Consider the following 20,081-nt stretch of genomic DNA (forward strand, 5'->3'; position numbering starts at 1 on the left):
CACGTAACATCCATAGATAGTTTAAAATGTTAATACATGGAGAGATGAATATATTGCATCTCATCTATGCTTAAGTATTTAACATGTCATATGTGTTAGTACTCAGTACTAGTTGTGAATGAAGGGCCAAGGTTAAGAATATTCCATTCACATTGGTTTCATTTCATTTATTTAAGAAACTCAAAATTGGTTTCAAAAAATAGTGATTATGAAGTGGCCATAAAGATATACTAGATTTGGAAATAACCAAATCGGGAAAGAAAAAACTCCATGTGTCTTGACTTCTGAAGCGTATTATTTGTGAAAAGGGATGGAAGGATAGAGTTTACTTTAATTAAAATAGTTTAAGTGGAAAATTGGTTGCCGAAACGAAATGAATATTTTATTAAATACTTAAAGTCGAAATGAAGACAGCGCTGAAAAGCTATTAGTGTTGTATAGCAATGACATTCCTCGAAAGTGTCGTGTTTTGTGTTGTAAAAAAGGACATAAAACTGCATATGAAAGCATTTTTACTGCAGACGAAATGCAATTAATGAAGAAAAATGGTAATAAAGTGTTAGTCACGTGTGCGCGCTGGAAGAGCACTGCAATTGCATTCTGACTCTCCATGAAGTTTGGCGAATGTTTGTTGGGTGTTGATCCGTTACAACTTCTATGCTGTGTACTGCAATCTTTTATGAAAAACTAAACAAAAAATTAGAAAAAAAAGAACATCATTGAAGGCTTTTTTAAATTTGTCCGCATGTAAACGAGAAAAAAATGCAATAAAATTCGAATGAAATCCGCTGAACCTTTGGATAAAAAATTGCTAAAGAAAGTGTTGCAATTCAAAGATATTTTTTCTATTTTTTCTTTCAGATATGTTTGCCTCCAGTGTTGGGGTTGTCCTGCCTCAAGTGTCATAATACAAACAGAAACAGCAAAGCAAGCAGCACAACAGCGGCAGATACTGAAATGCGACTGTCAAAGAAAGATGTTGCAGCCAAGGAAAATGTATCCTGAAATGTATTTTGCTGCAGTGCTAGATTAGGAAGAATCCAGTAGAAATGGATGAAACTTAGCCAAAACAATTTCATTCACTGTTGAGCAGTGAAACATTGGGTTTGCACAATTGTTGTGACTTCACTCGGCTGTTGACAATTGCGACTTGCAGATAATTTTTATGTCAAAATATTTAGCTTAATTCATTTTTTCAGAAATGGTTGAGCTTTAGATATGAAAGCTGCCTTTTAACTGGCATAAAATATTCATTCTTCAAGCGTTACAAATTAGTTGTGACTTGCTGAACTCAAAAGTACTTAACAGTCATTTTTCATGCCTAATATTAAAATAATTTAAACAGTTTTATTAAATCTATTAGTAGATGATGTAGATTTTATAATAAAACAACAAATTCTATAGACTTAATAATTAATACTTAATTAAGTCCATTATAATTTTACATTAACAATATTAGTTCAGTGTTATTAGAGAATTAAGAATATTCAAAGATCAAGCATGATCTAGAGTAAACTCTGCTTCTGTAAAGTTTTCGAATAATCATCTGGTTATTAATAAACAGAAAAAAAGCATTATAAACACTAATTATTTACCCAAAATGATTTAAATAGAAAAAATTGATTGTTGGATCTATAAATTTCACTTAACATATGTTATGTATGTTATGTGTTGTTGTGATTTTAGGACATGTTTCACAAAAGTTTTTATAATTCATTAACGAAAATCGTAACAATAATATATTTTTTAGATTAACTCGTCAAGACTGCGAAGGATTCCACATAAACCGCCTTAAGTCCGTTGAAATATTCTAAAACCCAGATTTTTCAGTTGTCTTTCCTTCTATTTAACTGGCTTCTAGACGGTTTTTGATAGTATGTGATTCAAAAGCTGGCTTTACTATTTTGACCATTTCATTTTTTGTGGAAATTGTATGAGGCTTCCGATATCGGTCCTCAAAATTGAGTTTTCCAATTATTGTATGTCTTGCTCCTTGCCAAGCTCTTTTCAGCCTCACAATAGATGAGAGCTTCATAATACTTTACTCTCTTCAGAGGCCACAGAAACAGCTAGTAAGAGCTCTAAATCTGCCTATTAAGCAATGATCTGCAACAAAGGATAAAACAGTTTAGATTTCGATCCTATTCAGGGTTATGAATTGTTTTTGTCTTGATGGATTTATGGATCTCCAGATTTATTTTGTCTTGAATCAACTTATTTCTTTTTCCTATCTGAATTTTCAAATTTTAAAAAATGTGTCAGAGATTTACTGCTACTAATAAGTGTATAAATATCTGGAATATAACTGAAACAGTTAATACCTACATCCTGGCGTGCAAGTTCATCAATTACACGGTTACCATGATAGTAACTATCTGGTATCCAGATAACGGATACCAAGAGAAACAAACTTTGGATTTGATCATGAATTCTGTATACCTACACAATTATATCAGCTGCCACCATAAGTGTCGTTATATCCGCTTAAAATTCATTGATATAGTCTAGTATTCTGCGATAACTTAAGTATAATCGTTATTGAGTACATTCCTAAAACAATGTTGTTGTTCAGTTTGGGGTCATCTGTGTATATATTGTATTCACCGCAGAATTATTTTATCTATCAAACTCCATATTTGGTTCTAGAGTTTTCACATTAACTTGCAGTATGTTTAAGGCAGTTTAAACCAAACTGATGAAATCAGTAAGATGTGTCCAATATTTTGTGGAATAAAATAATAAATATAACCAAGTATTGATCAGTATTGAACTATTGAGGACTTTTATGTGCTTTATTAAACTCTGTAATCCATTGTCAAACATTAAGCTTTACTATCAAAATTATTTCAATATCGTCATCAACGTAGCTCTACAGTCCATTTAGTACTTAAGCTGGATTCACTATATTATATTATTCGTTTTTTGCCATTATTTTCCGATTGCTGGTATTCATGCTATTGCCAGCATAGAGCTGACATGTCATCGAAAACTACCTCAATAGTGTCCACTACTGTAAGATGCCCGGTGTAAGAATGAAAAATTAAATGGCCACTGCATTCAGAAAAACATTCTCTAACCACATACTAGTTTAATTGAAATTGAAAAATTTTAGTTGATGTGGTGAAGAGAAGGTGGAAACCAACAAGTTGTATGTTTGAACAAATATGATGCTTCGAGTAAGAATATTTTGACCTGACATTTAGTTAAATTCTGGCAAAATCAGATAAATTAATTTTCTGAGTGTGGTTTTAAGTGGAGTAAGACATTGGGGTTCTTCTTTTTTATTTCTAACCTATACTAAATGAACAGAAGACATTCCACTCTATGACTGAAAACTTGTTGAGGACTTCCTAATACAAAAAGGTCTAAATGAAAACAAGGCCTTGATAAATCCTTAACACAAAACGTCTAATTATGGAACTACAAGATGGATAACTATATATTATACAAATTATTGTAGATTGAATATATAACAAATTTTATATTCTTCATGTTCCAACATAATATATTAAACAAAAAAATTAAACAAGTAATTTATGTTAGTCAAATAGTTGCTATAAGTTAGCTTACAAAATAACATTTAAATAAAATTCTTTAAAAAGATTGAATTAAATGTTTGTGTCTTGCACACATCAGCAGTGTTGTTTATTTTCCGGAAAAATCGATTAAATCTTTTATGGCTTTCAGTGATGAAAACAATTTTACTAAGCTAAACGGTAATGTACTACAGTACTAAAAACAATTTTTACGAGCATTGGGAGCACTAAATGCTCATATCGAAATATAATAACTTTGGAATGGGGGAATCCAAAGTATAGACTTATAGAGCCAATAAATAAAATGTTTTTAATAAAACCAAAAGATATCTCAAACTAAGGAAAGGAGGATTTTTTTTTTGTCAAATATACAACATGTCTTTTCACTTGATGTATTTATACATTTTTTATGAACTTGAGTCATTTCATTTGAGGAGCACAATTGTGGGAATTCACATTAACATAAGAGGGATTCAAAGTACATACTCGTAAAATGCTGCCATATGAGGACAATAAGTACTCATTTTAATAATAATAATAATAAAAAAATCATTTCAAATTCAAAATCTAATAACTAAAATGAATATTATATGAATAATAAATTAAGCGAAAATAATTAAAATTTGAAAAAAAAATTATATTAAACTAAATGTGTGTAAAATAATAATTGAATTGTGGAATTTTCACTTCAACGTAAATGATTTCTATAAGCAAATATGTATGCATTTAAGAATTGAAGTTTTTAATAGAATAACTTTAAGGCAAAATAAATAGGCATTAAATACCTAGAGAACTTAGGAAACAAGCGGTTCACTTTGCACAAGCACATACAAGTCAAAACAAGTAGTTGCGCAAAAACATTGGATTGCTTACAATCACTTTTCAAACCCAACAACCTTAGCGAGAAGAACAGTAAGCTGATCTATAGCCAGATAATCAGACCAGCACTACTTTATGGATGTATCGCGTATAGCAAAGCTGCCAACTCTACTATTCAGAAGCTACAAGTTGCTCAAATTCAAGCTCTCCGAAGACTCTTCAAAGTGCCATGGTACATTCGCACGAATGACGTGATAAGAGACCTTAGCATAGATCTGGTCAAAAATACATAAGGGATAGAGCCCTGAAGCTATATGTGAAAACGGATAGGCTAACTTCCTACCACTATCTAATCTCAGAGTAATCACCAACTGCGCGGGGTGATATGCAGATTTTAGATCGATCAGTCATTGAATAATCACGAAGCTTATGATGAATACAGAAATTAGTCAGTGCAATGGACGGGACTCTACAGAAACTTTCCAGCTTAGAATAATATTATATATATTTTGAATAAAAACTATTAGTATGTAAACTTATTATGACAACCTATCCAGCATATGTTAATACTCTTGTTAAAATAAATATTTATTTATATTCTAATAAGTTAAGTACTGTGTTAATTTATCACTTCATATCATACTTTTAATAATAACAAAGATGTCTAATAACATTTTAATAATATATATTTTATAAATATGTTATTATTTAGTTGTTTGTGTGCAATTTTAATTTGTCAAAATAATGAAAAGCAATTAAAAAGATTTGAGTGCACTTCATTTTGTTATTGTAATTTGAAGTTCAAGTACCCATGATGTCCTTAAAATTATTGCACTTAAAAATGTATAGGCACATGAGTATTACATTCAACCGAATGCACAAACACACAAACAAAAGAAATACATACTACCATGGCATCCATTGCATCCATCCATTGCATGGCTACGGCACAGATTATGCATATTTACTTGCACAATTATTGGATATTTTTGTGCATTTGCAAGTGCATTGCACAGCAACAATGCCTGATGCACTCGCACAAAATAATTACAGTTTGATAGCATGTAAACGAAGCACTGAAGATTTGACGGAGTGGGGAAATCATAACAGGAGCACTTAACCAACATTGCTGTTGTTTTCACTGCCCAGTGTATGGGAATAAATAAATGAATTTATTTACAAAATATTTGTTCCAGTGGCTGGCAGCCAGAGTGGTGTCCTCTTCGAGAGTGGGGTGTGGATAGGAGCATCGTTTTGTTGGCAGTAAATTTGTGCCTACAAAATAAACATAAATTTCTGTTTGGATTAGTAACTAAAAATTTATTTATGTTGGCTTTGCGTTCGGTTTGTCTAAATGTACTGCAGTTAAAATCACACACAGTAACTCTGGAATGGCTAATTCGACTCGCCATTTGGTATTTGTATTTCGAAACAATAACCAACGATTTAATAGAAAATGATTTTTCTGTTTAGATTTTAGAATTTTATTGCAATTCTTTGAAATTGTTTTACCTTCACAATCGGCCTTAATATGAATGCTATTTCCAAACGAATTCAAAATTGGTTAAACTTTAATAAAACTAGTTGAATATTTTCCGAACTCATAAGTTCAATTATTTTCCAATTTTTGATTGTGTGACTTAAATCCAGTGAAATTGATCACTACCAATAACAAAATTATTTTACAGCATTGACAAAATAAATGGAACCATATATGCAATATATCTGAATAAAAAAATTTTAAAAAATTCTATTATTAAAATTTTTTATTTTAATAATTTTTATTATTTATTATAATAAATATTTTTTTCGTTCTAATATAAACACAGCAAGTAAAATTGTTAATAAAAACTTTCATAGCAAAAGTAACAAAACTCCAGAAAAATGTGCGAACATAAAAAGTCAAGTACGGCTTTAGATCAAGTGGTTAAGGAACGCTGACTCTGAGTTTCACATTTGGCAGGACCCGAGTTCTATTCCTGATACTTGCAGTCACAAAACTAATTATTTACGAATAATTAAATACAAGAATTATTTCCAAGACCACTGATGATGGGTATTTGGCAATTCTCGAAACAGCTGTATGGTCAGCCAAAAATCCAATTAATTAAAATAATATGAAAAATAAAATTTTTGTTGTAGTTTACTTCTGTTCGAAAAATATAAATATAAATAATTATAATAATTATTTATAACATTTCCAATAAAGTTTCCAATTTCCAATAATTTCCATACATTTTTAAAGCCAATAGTTCCAATTTTTAAAACAGTCCTCGAAATCGGATTTTTTCAATTACAACATCGATATTAAGTAGTAGTAGTAGTAAGTAAGTAAGTTCGATATTAAGTATATAAATTATTTGCTCATAATTGCCGAGGACCCTTCCTAAAATCGCTGAAATTCTTTCTAATTTTTGGGAAATATCAGAAATCACACGGTACTGACTCCGGAAAATATAGTGCTGGAAAAATGTCTCCAATCCATGAGAATGAAAAAAAAATTGTATTGAATTCGTTTTTTTAGTAGTGTAAGCTGCCTTGTTATTGCATCTTTTTAATCGACTCTACAGATTTCCGGAATGACGGAATGTCAGAGTGACCTGGAGCAAAAACGAGGTAAACATTGCTCACCGCATTTATCTCATTAAGAAATGGGCATTGCGCTACAAATCTTGAATAGCGTATATATACATACAGTTAATATATGTATAGCTAGTTATTTAAACTATCGAATAGTGGGTTTATGATTTCGTTATAATAAAATAGAACAAGTGAATTCGTTTATAAAATTTCACAGCATATTAACAGAAGTCGAATAGAACAATATAAGTCATGGACGGCTTTGATTAAGTTGGCTCCGTATATGTATATATTAGGACTATATAAGGGGTATATTCTCTACACATACATACAGTTGACTGAAACTTCAAAACTTAGTGTGTCTAAGATGAAACAAGAATCGCATTTGTTTCGTCGTTCAGCGTCTTGCGTGTAAATATAGACTAATAGGTCACTGTTGAACATTACAGAGGCCTAGTTTTTTCTGTAAGAGTCAGAGTTTTGTAAGTCATGTCGACTATTCATTATTTTATATACAACCTTTTCGATATGAATACACATATACACGTATTATGTGTAAAAATATTCTTTTTGGTTGTACTAAAAAATTGTCTACTTGATCTACAAAGTTGTCTATTTTAAATAGAAGTAAATTTTCGTTACAAATTTAATATTTACCATAGGTTTCAGTTTAATAAACTTTTCTGTCAGACTTTAAGTATAGAACTTACATATTGACGAAAATATGTATTTGGGATTGTTTATTTATTTAAAAGCCCGAATCACTTACAAGACCTCTCCCTTTTAAAATATTTATCCCTTATTATGGGATCTAAGTGGTTTCAAATTTTTAGAGTTTTATATGGTGCCGTAGTTGGCCGTATATTGGCCATAGGATCGTTGTACTTTCGTACGTTTAAACCGAGAGGAAAAACGAAAGGCTATCGGATGATCATAGCAAATAATATTGTTTATATAGTATATATCACCAACTCAATGTGTATCCTATACTTACTAACTTACCTGCTTAGTTGGCCATTTCAGACGTGAGTCGTTCTTGGCCGTGTCAAGTACCCTACGCCAATCAGCCCACTTAGTAGCTTGCTGTCGCTAGTTGGTAGTACCAAGCAACCCCAAACCGTTGATAACCTGGTCCTTTCACCGAAGATACGGACGACCTCTACCGCGTTTTCCTCCTGCGGGTACCGAATCAAACAGCTTTCAAACCGAAGTACTTTCTTCCATTCACACGGTATAGCTCATATAACTCATCGTACTATCTAATTCGATACTTGTCGCCAACGCGTATGGGACCATGTATCTTGCGAAGAACTTTTCTCTTGAATGTTCCTAACGCCCTCTCATCACTGTTGGTAATTGTTCAAGCTTCTGCACCATACAGCAGGACAAGCATGATAAGAAATTTTTTGATCGTGATTTTTGTTTGTCGAGAGAGAGCACTACATCCCAATTGTCTACTGAGCCCATGGTAGCACCAATTAGCAATGATGATTCTTCGTCGAATCTCCAGGCTGACAACATTTTTGGTGTTTAAGCTGGTTCCTAAATAAACAAAATCTTTCACAACTATAGCAACTCGTTAATTAATGGTTCATAACGGACTTTATTAGAATTTTTCAACATATATTTTAGCATAATTGATACACTTGTTAGTTCAAAAGAAACTCAAAGTAGTTTTTTTAAAAAATATCAAAATCGATAAAAGTGCCTTCATTGTTGCATTACCAACGTCACGGATGGGTACTGGACATGAAGACACATAATCGTGTTGCTAATGGAGCGTCCAGAATGTTGGCAATTGTGATAAAATTTAATGCTATTGACATATGCGAGAATTATGGCAATGTTGAAGTTTTTTTCTTAAAATTTATTTTATCGTTAATTAACATGCATGCTGTTCCGCTGCACGCTCTTAGTTGCAGCAAAAAGGATAATTAACGGAAATGTAATGTTGCATTTGTGCAGTGTTCGAACACGTCCAGTTAAATAACATATCGGCGTCATCGATAGTTGGGAACTTTTGATATATGCGGAAGTCATGTGCTGTGATGCAAATAAAAGTGGAAAAAAGAAAATAAATAAAATATTAAGAATATATACATAGTACCTACGGCAACGGACTGCATATTAAATTCCTTTTAAAGTTATTTCTCCCAGTTTTTCCACATAAACAAGGGTTTTTTTTCCATTTTTAAGCCATTTATTTTGATGTCATTTTGTCATTTTTCGTACTCTTTGTGTCTTCGCTCGGCTGCAACACAATCCAAATTAATTGAAAATTGACCACAGCTGTGACCACATGTTAAAATTAAGCAGTTCCTGGCAGGAATAAGAACGCTGTCACCCACTTCCCACTTGGGGAACTTCTTAATGTACGCATATTTCATATTGGAAGGCACTTAAATAGGTTACTGAGTTCTGTGTAGTTGAGGTTGGCCACTTATAGGCTTTTTCACACTTGAACAAATTAAAATGATGAGTTAAAATACTCACAATTTCTTATTATTAAATATTAAATGAGCCATACAATTCCAAGAATGAATAATTAATTTTTGAAATGGATAATTCCACGGAGATGCGATAATACGAGTATAATAAATATGTTATAATAAGAAATTAATAACTGAATTTGTAGAAGAGTGAAATAATGTTTAAATAATTTAAATAATTACAGCTTTAATATCACGAAGTATTCCGTTTCTCTGTTAATTCTAAGGAGTCCACAATATAAAGAAATACTAGCGTAACCGATATGAAGAAACTAAACCTACACTGAGATTGCACTTAATTCCACTCAGAAAAGGGCAACACCCCAGTCTCTGACGACATTCTTATTCATTAGCAACATGTCATATGCAGTAAGTGTACTATTCACCGTCCATACTAAACAACATTGCTATATGGTATAGTAACAATATACAGAATGACTATATAATACTTTATCTCCATGCATCCGACATTGCAGATAGTCATATCATATGATACATAAAAACATATTCATTAATAATTAACAACCCCAAAAACATCACAAAGAACTAACAAAAATGGATTAGAAATTCCTTTTCAAATTTAAATTTTTTTAAAATGCATATTTTTGGCACTTCACTTAAGAATACCATAATGTATGAATTGGAGAAGGATAATGATAAGTTTACAAATGTGTCAACTTCTCATCAAATATTAGGTGAGCGAATTGGATACCAAAAAACTACAGAAAAATTTTACAACTTTAAGAAACTCTAAATATGTTGCGGAAAACCCATGAGAACCAAAACAAACTGTTATTGAAATCATTTATAAATTCTTCTCATTCATAGATAAGAATTCTATTAATTCTTATAACCAGCTTTTGGAAATGATTTGTAAAAGGACACTTAGCCCTTAAATTGTAAAGATCTTGCGTTCCTCAAACGATATTTACATTTCCACGATAGTTTTTACCATATTTCACAAACATTTTTGGATCCTCTCAAGGTAGCGAAATTATTAACAACATCAGACTTCAAAACTTGAAGTGTGGAAGGACAGAACAACTACATTGAAAATTCTCAAAGGTATCACAGTTTTTTAAATAAAAGGGATGTAAGCTACTGTCCCTAAGACAAAGTCGAAAGCGGTCTTTGGCGAAAGTAGTGTGATGAATTAGTCAATAGTCTTTGACTATATATTAGATTAGACCCAACGGTCGAATACCTAATTCCACAGCAGATTTGACAAAACAAGAAAACGGTTATCATTCACAAGGCACCTTTTCAGAATCGACTTTTGTGAGTTTTTCCACTATTTTGTGGCCTGTTTTGCCAGAATAATCAGGAATTGAAGGATTCAGGCATTGTGTATGCCACAACAGGCATGAATTTGTAATCATAAACTAGTTTTCATAATTTAGTTAGGACTTTAAATGAAGTTTGAATATTTCATAATACGATGACTTTTTTATTATTGCTGTGAAGATTACGAGCATTTAAGTCGGGCCGTGTTAATCTAAAATAAAGTAATATTGTTCTTTGAATGCTTTAAAAATATATCAGACCTAAATCGATTTACCATAATTTATATTGTTTTAATTGTGAACAATTTCAGCCTTTAGTCTCCTTTACACACACTACTATCCTCTATAAGTGCGTCTTTTGCAGAAAGTTACGGAGAAATTATATTTAATAGTACACACGAGACAAAATTGAATAAGAAATTAATGATTTCAAAAACAAACATAAAAGCATCGAATTTTAGAAAATTTTTTTACAACGAACTATACTTATATGATTAGTATAATAAAGTTTTCTTTTTTTAACCTACATTTAGAAAAAAATTCTTCGAAATAGTAACAGTAAAGATCTTAGTGAGTCTGCAAATAATATATGGAATATTTTCCCGGACATAGAAATATTGACGGAAATCAATAATCAGATGATTTAGCCTATGGTGATGCTTCTGTGGATGTATTCCTAACGGTGTCTGTCTATGTTTCCCCGGAATTTATAAAGAGAGTACTAATTTATATTTTCTACAACTATCTAATAATAAATAAAAGATATCTCAGATTTCAGTTACATACACTTCCCAGTCAACTTGGTCTTTATAAAATAGATTCAGATCATTGGAGCTCATTATAAGAGGCCAAATAATATTATAAAGTAATCTTATATTTATTTAATAATAAATAGAAGACATCTCAGACGCATGTAGCTATTTGATCATTCCGGCCTTAGTAAACTAGATACGATGTAGGGAGCTTAGTAAAATAGGCTGAATAAATACAGCAAAGCTAATCAAAGCTAAGTGTTATATAGAAACGAAATATTTCGTTTAATTCCCTTTTTTTTAAGGTAAGAAAACTTAGAGGAAAAATAATCAAAAAGTCTAGCATTTTTTCGAGAATATGTAGAAATGGTGTCTTCCTGTCAGGTTTTCAGAAAGGTCAACTGGTTCCTAAGTTAATCTTTATTTCTTTAGTTTTTTTATTAAGCGTAGTGTAGTAAAACAGCGACTAATAGCTAATTAGGGTTCACGAAAGAATATCTGAAGACCTGCCATCACCACCAACCAACCCACCATTTAATCAAACGATAGGATTGTCGTTTGACCCTAGGTGGGTCTACTTTACAGGCGGCTAAATACTTTTTTATTCTTTAAAAATGATTTTGTATTTATTATCCAATAATAGCTGATAATTTTTTTACAGAGTTCATAGTCTCGACTTCAATTCCATTGCTTGTTTAGTTATAAAGCGGTTAGTGTCTTATGTGATTGCGCTTGTCTTAGATGGTTTAAATAAGTCTTAAGATAAGCTAATAATTATCAAATTAGTTAATAAAAAATTTAATAAATTCTAAAGACTTTTAAAAGTTTTATTTTAGTTTTTTATTATGATTTTCTACGAGCGTTCTTTTTATGTACTCCAATGAAGTGCTAATTTTAGCATTAAAATAATGCACTTAATTCTTTTAAATGTGCTGGCGTTTGAGAAGTTGAGAATTTCACTTCACATAAGAATTTAAAAGTTTTAATTAAAATTAAGTTTTTTTCGAATTTGTTAAACAAAATTGATATTAAAATCTTTATGGCGTTATTGTTTCATAGAAACAAAAAGTTTGGACAGTTTCAACGCTTCAATCGATGAAGCTCCACCATTTGTTTTTATTATTTTTCATAACAGAAATCGGAAAACAAAAAACGTTGAAAGTTTTTTCGCTTAAACTTCGTTGTGGTTTTTAGAAAAACTTTGGCTTCTACGGAATAATAAAACCCAAACGAATATTAATAAAAATTTAAAAAAAAATTAAAACATTTTAAATAGAGTACGTAAAAGTTCAGTACAACTATAATACAAAGCAATGGATTTAATGGACAGTACCAAAGCTGTAATTGTTACGAAGAAGACTTAAAGGCATTAACTTCAGATTAAGTGAATGACACATGTCTTTTCGTTTAATATTCGACCACATTTTTAAATAAAGTTAAAGTTAAAAATATATCCTTGAGATAGTTGTAGAAAATCGTTTTTACTGTACTTTATAAAAGCGATTTAATCTTAAATTTTCCATTGTAAAGAAAATATTAAACATTTAATACATTTTTTTAATATAACTATCTGGGAGAAAACAATATATTTACGTATTTTAAAAAAGTTTATGATAAGCAAAAAAATAAATAATTTACAATATTAAATATGGAAGCATATATATAACTTCACTTATATTAAATTTATTGGCAACCAGAAGAATTTTGTATTTTGTTAAACGCTTTTCTGCATCCAAGCGCCAATATTATATTAAATACGTTGTGGCTTCATCAAGAAGCGCAGCAGTAGCTCCACCACAGCTCCCAGGTGGAATTTACTCTGTAATATTTGTGCAATACGTAAGACTTCTCTTTTAAAAAATTTTATTTTTTATTTCCTATATATATTTATATATTATAAAATTGAAAGAAAATATTCTCAAAGGATGGAAAAATAAAAGGCTTTACTCCACAGCACTTTAGTTTGCTCAGTGTTTACAGAAGCCATGGCGCACACCTCACATATCCGGTTAAGCTTTGTAATATTTTTATTTCTTGTATTTATTTAAACATTTTCCACATGCACATCGCCTCCCCTCGTATCAGTGTTGCTGCGTGACTCGAATAAGTGTGAAAACTGTGAAGTGATTAGAAAAATAAAAAAAATATATTTATTAAAAGTGTACACAGAAGTTCAGCATGTAAGAGAAGTTGTTAAAATCTATAGGATTTACCCTACATTTTTTAAAATATATTTTAAAATCATGTGATTAAAAGCTTATAAATTATGAAAAGATTATTACACCCTTAACACAAAAATAAGGCAACATTAGGTTAGTCCTGAGTTTTGTAACGTATTAAAGAAAACGTAGTAGATTCCATAAAATATATACAATCTATTCTTGATAAGCTCTATACTTTGACTTCATTCAATTTACAACCTCCATACACAATGTGTATATTCTTGATCAGCTCGACGAGCTCAACTCTCTATTCCAGTTCGGTTCATCTGTATGTTTCAGTTCAAAACTGACCATGAGTTTTTGAACTGTTCAAGTGAACTTTCGAGGAGTGAACTACTATATTTAACTGACGGATTGATGAAAATTGAACCACTATATCTTATAGTTACCATATAAACTGAACAATGAAATCAGGGTTTAGTCTTACTTAAGTAAAGATTCATACAATTTTTTCTTTTGTTTTTAATTTTAATTCAAATAAATTCAATTTTAATTAATTCATTCATATCGGATGAAATTGGGTTTTTCTAAAATATAATAGGAAAAAGAATTATCTTCTTAAGTGGTAATGTAGGTAAAGTACAATAATTTGGATTTATTAGCATTGATACGTCTTTCGCTAGCCGTTTTTGAATTTCTTTAAGGTTTACCCGTGGATATGAACCTGTAAATAAAAATATGCTCTCTTAACTCCAGAATCATCTGTGAATATTGTTGTCATGAGTATTCTTAGAGAAAGACCAAGTACGTTTATCTAAGGTAGATGTTTATCTTTACTATGAAATGTAGTTTTTTAAGGTAGGAATATAGTTTGAAAAGTTATATGTGAGTAGTTGTTTAATTTGTACAAAAAACTTAAATGCCACACTTCATCAAAGATTTGATTGACGTCAATGAATGCTGCAGTACAGTATTGACCCCTTTCAAGCTAACATATGTGGTTGATTCTCCATACCTACTCAGTTGTGTTATGTCTGTGTTTAAACCAACTTAATTGCTGATTTGGTGTTAGTGTTCTGCATTCGATTATTTTCAAAAGTCTTTTCATCAGTAGTTTCCCAAATATTTTTGATATGGCTGGAATTAAACTTAACGGTCTATAAGAAGTTTCTATTATAATAAGCTTATTATTATCTATTCTAATAAGCCTCAAAAAGAACTTGAAGTTTCCATTTTAAACTTTTATGTGGCTATATACGTTTGGATATAAATGTTAATGAAAGATATGTATGATCGAGACTTCGATCACATTGTAAATGGGCAAACCACTCTCAAGAAATCTATTTCACACTGAAATAAATTCATTACTTCTTAGACGTTCCATTCACATTGATCTAATATTAAAATGTAAATATTTCTTTATTTAATAAATAGAATTCTTCTTTATTAATATCAAATATCTGATATTGTAGTGTTTTTAAATTTTTGGAACCCAGAGATTTTGTTATATAGCTCTATATACATGTTTATATATAGGAATAGATGTTTTGCCTACATATAGCACACCATATTATCCAAATCAGTATTATAGTCACAGTGATCATTTGATCATTCTTTGTAGAACAAGAAATTCATATTTTCATCTTACAAAATACAACATGATTTATTGATTAAGATGAGCTCATAAAATTAAAGGTTCTTATTAATCAAATAAAGTCTAATTACGAATTAAATGCTTAAGAAGTCATTTTAGTGTTAAAGTGCTTGTATGCAGCATAAATAACATATTTTTTATCACTATTTTTGAAAAAACAGTATATATAGCAGATTATTAATTCTGTTAGGTGTTGAGTTTTCTGATTAATATAAATATGTATGCGAAATGTTAGAGATCTTTTGCGAATTCCTATATACTTTTTGATAGCTAGTATGTTACGAGACAGGAACATATCTCATGTCTATGATGAGATGTATGAAACGTACACATTGTTGCAATTGTTCGAAATTATTGGTCTCACCACATAATGCAAAAATTAAAGAAATGGTGATGAAGTCAAAAAGTCAACCAAGAACACGATTACCTGATGTCTATATTAGATGTATTAAGATGTGTGTGTTTGTATTGTTCAAAATTATTGGTCTCACCATATTATACGAAAATGAAAGAAGTGGTGATAAAGAAGTGGTCGGATTGATGAAAATTGAACCACTATATCTTATAGCTATCCTATAAACCGAACAATCAGATCAGGGTTTAGTCTTACTTAAATAGGTTAGGTTAGGTCACTGGAGCCGTCCGAGGACTCACTTAGACGATGAGGTCCATTGTGATACCCTAAAGAATTTGACACCTGTCCCTATAACAACTTGGTATTGGCTACAAAGCCATTGACACGAGCTATGGAAATAGAATCTAGCTCTCTTAGTAAATAGAAAAAGTGCGACCCTACGTAGGATAGTCTATGTCTTGCGAAAGCAGGACACTGTAGCAGAAGGTGTGTTTTGGTGATTCCTCTTCATCATCCTCCAGGCAATGCCTACACAGTAAGGAGGTCCTGATGTTGAGCCTCACGGCATGTCCTCCTAACGGGCAGTGTCCCGTAATAATTCCCACTATCCTGGATAAATTTGCTCGGGATAGGTTGATTAATTCCCCCGATCTTTTCTTACTTATTTTTGGCCAAAATTCCTTGGTTTTTATGCAGTTGGGTACTGTTGACCATCTTCTTTCAAACATTTGGTATGTCCATAATATTATTCGGTGCCGACAAGAAGCAACTGGTATACCCACACTTTCTTTTCTCAGAAGAATTTGTGCTGTCGTACAATGTCTTGCTAATTCATCTGCTCAACAGTTGCCTTGGATGTCCCTATGTCCAGGGACCCAAACAATTCGTGTCCGAAAATATTCAGCCATCACCACAAGTGATGTAAGACAATTCAGTACTAACCTCGAGTTGATGGTCGACGAGTTTAAGAATTTTATAGCTGCCTGGCTGTCAGTAAATATGTTTATAAATTTAACGGAGGAAACATTGTGTTCCAGCCAATCTAAAACTTTAAATATAGCGGATACTTTAGCTTGAAAAACGCTGCAGTGATCCGGTAGCCTGAAACTCATACTGAGATCTAATTTAGGGCAGTATACTCCTCCTCCTACTTGTCCATCTAACTTTGAGCCGTTTGAGCCGTTTTTCCATATCTCCCTAGAAGGAATTAATAATTCAAGATTTCTGTCCACAATTGTAATTGTAGTACAGTAGTCTGTTATATCCGGAATGAGATCAATTTCTCTGAGGATGGAATCTTGCGTCCATCCTCAACTGCTTCCAATTCCTAGTTGCTAGTATAAGACCTAAATATTTGGCTTTATCATTCAGAGTCAGAATTTGACCTCCTAGGATAGATAGTGTGAATTCCGCAATTTTATATTTCCTAGAAAAGAGCACTAGTTCTATTTTGGTTGGATTTATTGATAATCCGCTACAATGGGCCCATTTGGATACTTTATTTAGATTTAACTGCATTACCTCACTTATTGTACTCAGAAATTTTCCCCTTGCAATCAAGGAAAGATCATCCGCGTACGCGACCACCTGACAACCTGCGCTATCTAGATCAACAAGAAGATCATTAACTGCAGTTAGCCATAAAAGAGAGGAAAGTACTCCTCCTTGTGGAGTCCCGCTATTAACCTTCTTAGTTACTAGCGTTACCCCCCACTGCGCTACGATTGTCCTATCAACCAGCAGTTGGGTAATGACTTCGATTACTCTATTGTCAATTCCTAGTTTTCTTAATGAGTTGACGATTACTTGAGGAAGGATGTTGTTGAAAGCTCCTTCCACATCTAGAAAAGCGCAAAGAGCGTTTTCTTTATACTGTATTGAGTTTTCAATCATCCCAGTTAGAGATGATAATGCGATCTCTACAGACCTTCCTTTACAGTACGCATGTTGTGATTTTGAAAGCCTTTCATCTGGTATCTCTTTCCTAATAAAATGCTCCAGAAGCCTTTCTGAAGTTTTTAAGAGGAAAGAGGATAGACTAATCGATCTAAAATCTTTAGGTGTAATATGGGAGCTTTTGCCAGCTTTACGAATGAAAACGACCTTTGTCGATTTTTATTTCTCTGGTATGTGCCCTAAGGAAAGACAACCTTTAAAGATTGGTGTGAGCCAGTTGCAAGAGATGTCGTTTGCTTCATGAAGCTGGGCTGGTATAGTTCCATCCAGGCCTGGTGATTTGTATGGTAGAAAGCTATCTATAGCCCATTAAATTTTCCTTCTGGTGAAAATATTATTCACCACAGATGAGTCACATGTAGAACCCAGGTTTATTCCAAGGTTATTTGGTATGTCGCTATCTGGGAAATGTATATTCAGTAACAATGCCGCCGACTCTTCGCTGCTATGTGTCCACCCATTGACCTCGTCTTTTAAGTAGACTAGATTAGAGGGTTTCTTCAAGAGAATGCGCCTAAACCTCGCTGTTCCTTGACAACCCTTCACGCTTTCACAGAAGGCTTTCCAGGAGCGTGTTTTGGCTCCTTTTATTTAATTTTTATATATTTTAAGACTAACTTTGTAGATGTCCCAGTCCTATTATTTCAGATCTCTTATTTCCTCGGACCACCACAATGGCTTTTTCCTTCCCTTCTGTGATTTCAGCGGGCAAGAACGGTCCAAGGCTATGTTGCAAGTTTTTGTGAAGGTTTCCACAACGTTATCTAGCGATTGGGGAGTCTCTACTTTTTCAATAGGATATAGAGGAAGTAGATTTAATAAATTGGTTCGATATCTACTCCAGTTGGTATTACGGTAATTCCGATAAGGTTTCTCAACTGGACATTGTAGATTTATATAGAATTGAATATAACGATAGTCAAAGAATGAGTGTTCATCAAGAACTCTCCAATCCTTAATCTCAAGATCTGTGTTTTCAATAGTTAACGTTAACGTAATACCGACCCCGCATCCGATTTGTCTTCAGACATCAGAGAGAGCGAGTCCACCTCCATTTAATCTGTCAGGTCTTCGCTCTGTGTTTCCTTTCCAGACCTGATGTCTATATTAGATGTATTAAGATGTGTGTGTTTGTATTGTTCAAAATTATTGGTCTCACCATATTATACGAAAATGAAAGAAGTGGTGATAAAGAAGTGGTCGGATTGATGAAAATTGAACCACTATATCTTATAGCTATCCTATAAACCGAACAATCAGATCAGGGTTTAGTCTTACTTAAATAGGTTAGGTTAGGTCACTGGAGCCGTCCGAGGACTCACTTAGACGATGAGGTCCATTGTGATACCCTAAAGAATTTGACACCTGTCCCTATAACAACTTGGTATTGGCTACAAAGCCATTGACACGAGCTATGGAAATAGAATCTAGCTCTCTTAGTAAATAGAAAAAGTGCGACCCTACGTAGGATAGTCTATGTCTTGCGAAAGCAGGACACTGTAGCAGAAGGTGTGTTTTGGTGATTCCTCTTCATCATCCTCCAGGCAATGCCTACACAGTAAGGAGGTCCTGATGTTGAGCCTCACGGCATGTCCTCCTAACGGGCAGTGTCCCGTAATAATTCCCACTATCCTGGATAAATTTGCTCGGGATAGGTTGATTAATTCCCCCGATCTTTTCTTACTTATTTTTGGCCAAAATTCCTTGGTTTTTATGCAGTTGGGTACTGTTGACCATCTTCTTTCAAACATTTGGTATGTCCATAATATTATTCGGTGCCGACAAGAAGCAACTGGTATACCCACACTTTCTTTTCTCAGAAGAATTTGTGCTGTCGTACAATGTCTTGCTAATTCATCTGCTCAACAGTTGCCTTGGATGTCCCTATGTCCAGGGACCCAAACAATTCGTGTCCGAAAATATTCAGCCATCACCACAAGTGATGTAAGACAATTCAGTACTAACCTCGAGTTGATGGTCGACGAGTTTAAGAATTTTATAGCTGCCTGGCTGTCAGTAAATATGTTTATAAATTTAACGGAGGAAACATTGTGTTCCAGCCAATCTAAAACTTTAAATATAGCGGATACTTTAGCTTGAAAAACGCTGCAGTGATCCGGTAGCCTGAAACTCATACTGAGATCTAATTTAGGGCAGTATACTCCTCCTCCTACTTGTCCATCTAACTTTGAGCCGTTTGAGCCGTTTTTCCATATCTCCCTAGAAGGAATTAATAATTCAAGATTTCTGTCCACAATTGTAATTGTAGTACAGTAGTCTGTTATATCCGGAATGAGATCAATTTCTCTGAGGATGGAATCTTGCGTCCATCCTCAACTGCTTCCAATTCCTAGTTGCTAGTATAAGACCTAAATATTTGGCTTTATCATTCAGAGTCAGAATTTGACCTCCTAGGATAGATAGTGTGAATTCCGCAATTTTATATTTCCTAGAAAAGAGCACTAGTTCTATTTTGGTTGGATTTATTGATAATC

Source organism: Teleopsis dalmanni, chromosome 1 (genome assembly GCF_002237135.1).
Source record: "Teleopsis dalmanni isolate 2A chromosome 1, ASM223713v2, whole genome shotgun sequence".
Taxonomy (NCBI): Eukaryota; Metazoa; Arthropoda; class Insecta; order Diptera; family Diopsidae; genus Teleopsis; species Teleopsis dalmanni.